Source organism: Mustela putorius, unplaced genomic scaffold (assembly GCF_011764305.1).
Source record: "Mustela putorius furo isolate JIRA1106 unplaced genomic scaffold, ASM1176430v1.1 tig00000127_pilon_pilon_pilon, whole genome shotgun sequence".
In the NCBI taxonomy this organism is placed as follows: Eukaryota; Metazoa; Chordata; class Mammalia; order Carnivora; family Mustelidae; genus Mustela; species Mustela putorius.
The window spans coordinates 2174491-2183471 of NW_025421288.1; the positions used below are offsets into that span (position 1 = coordinate 2174491).

Consider the following 8981-nt stretch of genomic DNA (forward strand, 5'->3'; position numbering starts at 1 on the left):
CAATGCTTTCAACCAACGACACCGAACTCCACATTCTTCAAACATACTCTAAAGTCTATCAGCTCTATGACTGTTTCTTCTACCTTTCCTACTTAAAATGCTGCCCCCACTATGTGTTAGTGTTCATGTCTTAAATGTTAGTCATACTCCTGATATTTTCTTTTTCCAAAAGTTTTTGATAATTCATGGATAGACTAGAAGTATTTCTGATTTTTCTCTGTTTTACTGTTGTTATGAAACTGTACATTTACTCCTTTTAAATTAATCCTCTGCCCCATATTAGTATTTTTTCTTCTGTTTTCCTGGTTTGAGTCAACTCAGTCAAAGATGCACTATATCTTTATTTTTCTTTTATCCATTTTCCAGCAATAACCCACACAGATTAAGAAATAAACAATGAATTAAATTCAAATAATCTAACTTCTCTTTTTATTGACTTTATAGTTTGTTCTCACATATCCAGAACTTCACCATACACTAACAATTATCATGAATTATTTATAAAATATGAAATGTCAGAAAGGTTAAAAATTCAACATACATTTCATGTAACTATCATGGAACAAATGAAAAGTGGCAGACTCTCAGCCACTTATTGGGTTTTTTACTTATTTTCTGCATTTGGAGGTGCTACTATTTTAATTTTCAGTTATCCCTTGTCTTTTGAACCACATAATCCAGTCAGCTCTGTGTTTTGGTTCCCATTTGGGAAGATGTTTCTCTCTGCCAAAGCACTTGCCTTTTCTCAGCATAATGATTGTATTGTCTCCACACACAGTTTTCTCAATTGAATTACTTCTGCCCCACAGCCAAGAAGAAGTCTAGGTAAAACCATAAATGAGGTAGTGCTTGTCTTTAATGTTAGGAAAGTTTCTTTAGTATTTCTGATCTTAAAAGTTTTCACAAACCTAATTACTTCCCCCCACCCACCGCCATGGTCGATGAAAACCTATGGAATATGAAGGGAAAACATTCTGCCTATTTCATAGGAAATTAAGTCTGTCTAGTATAGTTTGGTTTGACCTGGTTTAAACTATTAATTTTCAAAAATAATTGGGATTATTTTAAGAAGTATATTATTATAATACTTGTTTCTTGTATGTGTGATCATTTTTATCTCTGTGTATGTGTGGTATGTGGGGTTTTGAGGGCCTTCAGGATGGGTCAAAGGAAATACTCAACCCATCAGAAAGAATGCTACACAACAGAACCAAAATCTTTTCTGATTTGTTTTCTTTTCTCAAGAATCTGTAATATTTTATTGAAAATAACATAAAAATATTATATGGTAGGCCCACCAAAAATATATTGTACCTGATTAGTTATCCACCTGTAAGTTGTTCTCTCTATAATTCACTTTCCAGCCTGCAAAACAATACCTAATATCTTCAAAAATACCTGAAATCTCAGTTTTGGAAATCTCAGTTTTGGAAGTAAGCTCATACAACCCATAAAACAAATGGTTTTAGAAGGGAATTAGAAAAGAAGAAAAATATACCAAAATCAATTCTCAGAAGAGTGAGTTAATATGAACTGAGACAAATGCAGGGATTGAGGTGATACATGAGGTACTTGTACACATCTCTAAGGAGAATGCTTATATGTTTATGTGTATGGTAGACTTATGACCAACTATCTCCTGTGTATTGAAACAAGGTCTTAGTGAAGCTTGGTCAAAAGCATGCGTTATGTTGAAATGGACAAACGGTAAAACACTGAGTTCTGATATCCATCATTCTGAAGTACTAGACTCTCTTATTTACTCAGAGTTACTACACTGTCCAAGCTGGAGGCAAGTAGTAAACATATAAAAACCAGCTCCTTTCACTCATAGAAGGCACACAGTTCTTTTCCTTATTCTTATTTAGTAGCTCTTTGGGCAAGTCTTTTTAACTTCTAGTGTACTGCGTTTTTATTGGAACCAGAGAACTAACATTACTTAACTCACAGGATGCACTATTAGGAGATGCAATGATACAATAAACTTAAAACACAAAATAATCTCTGGATAAATTGTTTATTATTATTATTATTTTATATCTGATAAGATTCAGTAAAATTTGATCTCCTTAAGTTTAACATGTATAAAGGATTTTTTTTTAAGATTTTATTTATTTAGTTAACAGAGAGATCACAGGTAGGCAGAGAGAGGGGGAAGCAGGCTCCCAACTGAGCAGAGAGCCCTACATGGGGCTTGATCCCAGGACCTTGAGATCATGACCTGAGCCAAAGCCAGAGGTCCAACCCACTGAGCCACCGGCATCCCAAGGAAATTTTTTATATATGGTTTGTATATGATGGAAAAATTGTTCCCTGAATATCAATGTGTACATTTCTGGTGAACCGAATAACCTGTACAATTGAACTTACTTAGGGCCAGGACAAATGGTAAACAGAATTGCTGGGCATTGAGTGCTGATTTCTCCTCATAGTTTCTTATATTCTCACTTAATGATATAACATTTTTACCTAGCATGTGTATGAAGAATGGATTGTTTATTCTTTTATCTTTCCTTTACTTCTGTCCTCCATTCCTCAATCATCTATTTCATCACTGTTAGTCTCTAGCAATAAATAACTCCACTTGATAGTGGGTCACTATTTTATTGATCTATCTAATCTATCCATAAAGGTTACTCTAGATAATGATGTGTATTGAACTGTATTGCATGTGTTTATTTCTTTTTGTCTTTTCCCATTTCAGAGTTTTCTGAGGCTAATATAAAAGGAATTTCCAAAATGAAGCAAGGAAGCCTATTTAAGAGAGTTTTTTTTTTTTTTCTTTATAGGATCAGGAGTTCATAAGTGAGGAAGAATTTATGCAGGGCCCCATTAGAGAACCCAAGGAGATTTCTGAAACTTTCAGAGAGCTGCCAGCTCCAGCCTGGACTTCACTATCTCCTTGCCTTGACACCTGAATCATTGCTTCCTTTACTTCTAGAGGAGCTTTAAAATCTCATTTGCAAATTACCCCAACCAATCCAAGTAACCCTAATTCCAATCTCTGTTTTACATAGAGGACCTGAATGACAATTAGACTCCTAGCCTTTCACCTGTATAACTCTGCTTCTCTTTGATTTCTTGGAAACAAAATTTAGGTTTCTACCTGGATCTGTATCTCTCAAATAGGTATTTTAATTGCCCAAATAAATGTATGTTTTTGTTTTCAGTGAAGTCGTTCTTAACCAGCACTACCCTAATGCTATTCCACACTGTATTATTTTAATTCAGAAAGCAAGATGAATGCAAGTCAGGCAGAGTTTCTGAATTGCTCTTTCTGACTAGAGCATTATGAAGCCTTCTGAGAAAGTGCTTGACACAGCCAACAAAAATAAAAACAGTAAAGTTATATCCAGAAATTGCCCACAGGTACCCGAGTCAATACCATGGAGAGCAACACAGAGGATTTTGGTGAAGATATGTTCAGAAATGCCTCCAGGAATAAAATTTCTTAGAGTTTCAAAGACCTATTAATGCTTATATTGTCATATGTTATATTCTGCTCTTCTGAATCAACTTTCCTTCAGCGATTGGCATAAAATAAGTGACTCCTAGAACTTAAAATGTGTATTTGTTTTTGCAAGAATTTCAAAGTACTAAATTTTTTCCTTCATTCTTTCCTTCCTTCCTTTTTTTTTTTTTTTCCCTTTCTCTTTCTTTCTTTCTCTCTTAAAATCTACTTCTTATATCCCTGGTGGTTCGATGGATATTTATGCTCTACTCCCCTTGCAAATATATTAAATGTTCTAAGAGTTGTTGAGATTCTCAAAATAATTTTGGAGAATTAACCTAAATATGCTTGAATAATTGCTTTGTAAATCTCTGCATTTTATTTTATCTTTAGATACTGGAGAAGAATCATCAGAGTGAGTACCTCAGGAGGGAGCCCTCCTAATTTCACCTAAAGCAATCTTACAGCCACTGAAATCTAATGATCAGTGAATTGACCATTGCACTTTCATTGGAGAATGCTCCACCAACTGCGCTTTGGGGTGGTTATATGCTATTAAATTTATTAAACTTAATTTCATCCTTAAACCATATTTTCTCTAGCAGCATAAGATAATTTGATTACTGCAAAATAATTTCACTAACTATCATCTTAATGTGCATTATTCATGAGTGGAATTCCACTTGAGAACAAAATTAGTTGAGTCAGACAAACGTTTTTTTTTAGATCGATTTTTATTTCTTTATACTAACAGATTGCTCCAAACTTAAATTTATCATGGTCAACCCCATTAATATATGTTGTGACATTTTGTGGGTTGGTTTGTTTGTTTGTTTGTTTTCCTCATTGGGTTGGTTATAGATGTGTACATGGCAATCTCAGAGACTGCTTACTTGAAAAAGTAAAAGGTAGCTAATATGTGGCTTCGAACTATGTACAACCCTAGGGCATTTCACATTATTTTTGATACTCTTCAATATAGTCTGAATTATGTAATAGTTTATGGATTCTATAAATGTGGACAATGAAGCTTTAAGCTGTTAGCAATAATCTCAACATTCATAAATGGTCTGGAAAGGGAGACAGTTAATTTTGTTTACTGAGCTCTTATTAAAAATTATTGGTGTATAGGAAAGGAAGATATTAAACAAAGTTAATGAGAAAAATGGGTATTGTCCTTGCTTATGCTGGATTATTGACTTCTCATAGAACACTGGTCAGATTATTCAGATTTTAACCTTTATACATCTATTCTAAATAGTCCGGCTCTCTGCTCAGCAGGGAGCCTGCTTCCCTCTCTCTCTCTCTCTCTCTCTCTCTGCCTGCCTCTCTGCCTACTTGTGATCTCTCTCTGTCAAATAAATAAATTAAAAATTCAAAAAAATTATATAAGGACATATTTTCCTTAATATCAAACCTCTGACCACTGGAAGTATTTAGGTGAATTGTTTTCCTTTTATATTTAGATCGTTGCTGCTACCAAAAACAACTTGAAGCAAAACAGTTCACCATTCAGTTATTATACTTCTCCATGTTTCTATATCTTTCGTGGTCCATGATTCCAACTAGAAAATGCATAAATTTCTTCCTTTCATCACTTACGATATCAATTACTTGACAAACTGAGAAAATATGGCCAAGGATATATTACATGTTTCAATGTGGACTTCATTCACATATCCCTTTTACTTCAGCTAACAGTAGTAATTATAATAGCATTTCCCACTCAGATATCAGGATGAGAGTTTAAGAACTGTTATGGGTGAAACATTGGTGATAATCTAGAAAATGAGTCAGAATCCTACCAGAAGGAAGGCACATTGCTATAACTGATGAAAAATTATTTAAATGATTTGGAATCAAGAATGCTGGACCACATATTTATATTAACTGCAAAATATATCCCTCAAGATATTCATGAACGTAGATTAGGTGATCAATAATCTGTTACCTTGTACACTTTTTTTTTTAATAATTGGGATAATTCAAAATGTATCTTCTCACTGCTGGTCTGCAGGACACCCCATCATCTTGCACTGCTGACAAGCATCGACTGAAGCTCTCTGGACTAAGTGGGAATGAAGATATCTGTCCTCCACATGATATTACATATTAATGTAAAATTACCTAGATTATCTTGATCTGCATCGCTTTTATTGGAAACCCGGGGTTGGATATTTAAGTGACGTCAACTTAAGTTGTTTATCTACCAATTAATTTTGAGTCAATTTGTTTTAGGCAAACACATCTCTCTGTAAATGTTATGCCATCTCCTAAATTGGGAATCAGCATTGGCTGTAATAAGGTAAGGAGAAAATTGATCCAAGAATCATAAAATTATTAACATCTATTTAAGTACCATTCACTATTGAACACAGTGAACTGATAATTGTGTTTGCTTTATTAAAAACAAGCGAGAGGTTAGGAAGCCTGATAGAGGTACCAAAGTCATATTAGAAACAGACTTTTTTCTTTTTGATGAAATTAAAGTTGAATGATAAATTAAAACAGAATGAGTTTCTTATAGTATGCGTTATGCAAAAATGCTACACCAGTTACCTAAAATGATCTTAAAATCATAGGGTTTGAGTTTTTGGTGGATTTGATGACTTCTGAATACCTTTGCTATAGCAACATTCCGTGTTTTAAAATATTCACGCAGGGTGGCCAGAAATGGTAGTTACATCAGGTTAGATAAAGAGAAAAGCTGTGCTGTAGTGTCTGCATCTCATTGAGTGACATTTAATTCCTCAGTGTTGGTTAAAAGAGCTCCCAGAGTATATTCTGTCTATCCAATGCTCTTTCTCTCTATATAAATAAAGTCTCAAGATTATGCGAAAGATGCAAATTTGTGAATCTTTGATCCATTCACTGATGTAAAATCTAGTTGCTGAGTGTTGAAAGTACTCTCTTTTTGAGCTACTTTATCATATTCTTTGTTGAATTTTATTCCATAGATCACGTATAAAATACTGAAGTTCCTAGGAAAAGTCATGAAATGTAAACAGTGTAAATATAATTCTTTACATATTTCATTTTTCACTTGCAATCACAAATTTAGATTAATTTAAAACAATTTTTTTGCTTGTAAAATTTAAATAGGAGAAATGAAAAAATTGGCTCTTTATTTTTTTACAATTGAATCGTTTTTAATGTGCCTGATAGTATTTTAGTATTTTTTTATTTTTACTTTTTTCAAGATTTTCTTTATTTATTTGACAGAGTGAGATCATAAGTAGGCAGAAAGGCAGGCAGAGAGAGACTAGAGGAAGCAGGTTCCACGCCAAACAGAGAGCCCAATGCGGGACTCGATCTCAGGACCCTGAGATCATGACTTGAACCAAAGGCACAGGCTTAACCCACTGAGCCACCCAGGTGCCCCAGTATTTTAGTTCAAAATATACAATTGATACTGTTTGTCCAAAGGGCAAGGAAGATAATCTTTTATTTTATTTATTTATTTATTTATTTATTTAGAGAGGGAGAGATAGAGATAGAGAGATGTGGGGGCAGAGGCAGAGGAAGATGGAGAGAATCTTAAGCAGCTCCACATCCAACAGAGAGCCTAATACAGGGCTCTATCTCATGACCCTGAGATCCTGACCTGAGACAACATCAAGAGTTGGACACTTAACCAACTGAGGGACCCTGGCACTCCACAAACTGATATAATTTTAATAAATTTTCATTCCTGAGGATACATTCCCAAATAAAACAGAATTCGTCCAGATCATCTTGAAAGAAAAGATTTTCACCTATGCATAAACATCTACATTTTAAAATGTGCAAAAATTTTAACTATGTAAATTAAAGCCCTTTTGTTATCTAATTAATACAACTAATAATAATAAAATTATTGCTTTAACATAAATCTAACATTTGATTATTCCATCATCTTGGATGGTAATGTTGAAAATTACATTATTTTCCAGTTATAGAATAATTTACAATAGATTTCTAAAATAAGAGAAATTTAAAAAAAGCATAAATCTAGGTATCAGGAATAAATAATATGTACTCAATGATATGAATTTGCTTTTTGGTAAAATTTATAGTATTGTTGCCATGCTGCTAATTTTTTTATGCAGATTCCTATTTTTTTTTTCTTTTCAGATATTTAACCCATCTGTTTACAATCTATGCCAGTCTGAAACACATGGAGAGCCAGAGGAATGTCTCAGAATTCATTCTCTTGGGACTTTCATATGACCAGAACATGCAAATATTTTGCTTTGTGCTCTTCTTATTCTGTTATGCTGTCCTGTTGGCAGGAAACCTTCTGATCCTTGTCTCCATTCAAGGCAGTCCTCTTTTGCACCAACCCATGTACTACTTCCTCAGCCACTTATCCTCTATGGACATCTGCTACACCTCTACCATTGCACCTAAATTTATTGCTGACCTGCTAATGGAAAGAAAAACCATCTCCTATGGTAGTTGCATGTTACACATCTTGACAATGCACTTCTTTGGAATGACTGAAGTTTTAATCCTTACAGTCATGGCCTTTGATCGCTACACTGCCATCTGCAAACCTCTCCACTACCTGCTTATCATGAACAGGACAAAGTGCCGTCTCCTAGTCTTGGCTGCATGGGCTGGTGGGGATGTCCACTCCTTTCCTCAATTACTTATGGTAATCAGGTTGCCCTTCTGTGGTCCTAATGAGATTAATCACTACTTTTGTGATATTTTTCCTTTGCTAAAGGTGGCCTGCACCGATACCTACATCACTGGTGTCCTTATGGTTGTCAATTCAGGACTGGTTACCTTAGTGACATTTGCGGTTTTGTTTTTTTCTTATATTATTATATTATTCAGTTTAAGACATCACTCAGCTGAAGGAAGATGCAAGCCCTCTCTACCTGTGTGTCTCATATCACTGTGATAGCTTTATTTTTGGGCCTTCAGTCTTTGCCTAACTTTAACCTCCAACCACTTTCTCTGAAGATAAAATATTTGCTCTGTTTTACACCATCATTGCTTCCTATGTTCAATCCTTTAATCTATATGCTGAGAAATACAGAGATGAAACAGGCCATGAGAAGACTTGGTGTCAAACAACAGGGCTCAACATCTTTTTAACAAAGCAAGGAGCCAGCTAGACCTACATAGGATAGGGAAGAAACCATTTCAAAGTGTACTTGTTCAGCTTGTATCAAGCTCATGAGTGACAAAAATCGGAACTTAAGAGTTTAATAATAACTAGAAAGAAATATTAATTTAATCATTCAAAAATAACTTTAAAACATAGTTAGTTTTATAGACTTTGAGATGGTAAGGACAAGCTTACAGGCACAATATTGGTAATATGTACAGTTAAGACAATGTTATATAATCTGTGAATTGTGATGGAAAAAGAAAATTTTAATAATTTTGTATTAAAAATTCAGGTATGTTGGCTAGACCACATGAGGAAATATTCTCTATAGCAAAGGAGTTGTTAAAGTCTATGATTTTAGGGGCACCAGGGTGCCTCAGTGGGCTCCTCCGGCGAGTCTGCTCCCTGAGGCCACGGCTCGGGGCGACG

The 8981-nt window shown here is 34.5% G+C and overlaps 1 pseudogene; it reads left to right on the plus strand.

The window, feature by feature from the left end:
• The first annotated feature begins 7600 nt into the window (after positions 1-7600).
• LOC123388212 lies at positions 7601-8556 on the plus strand (annotated as a pseudogene).
• The last annotated feature ends 425 nt before the right edge of the window (positions 8557-8981 follow it).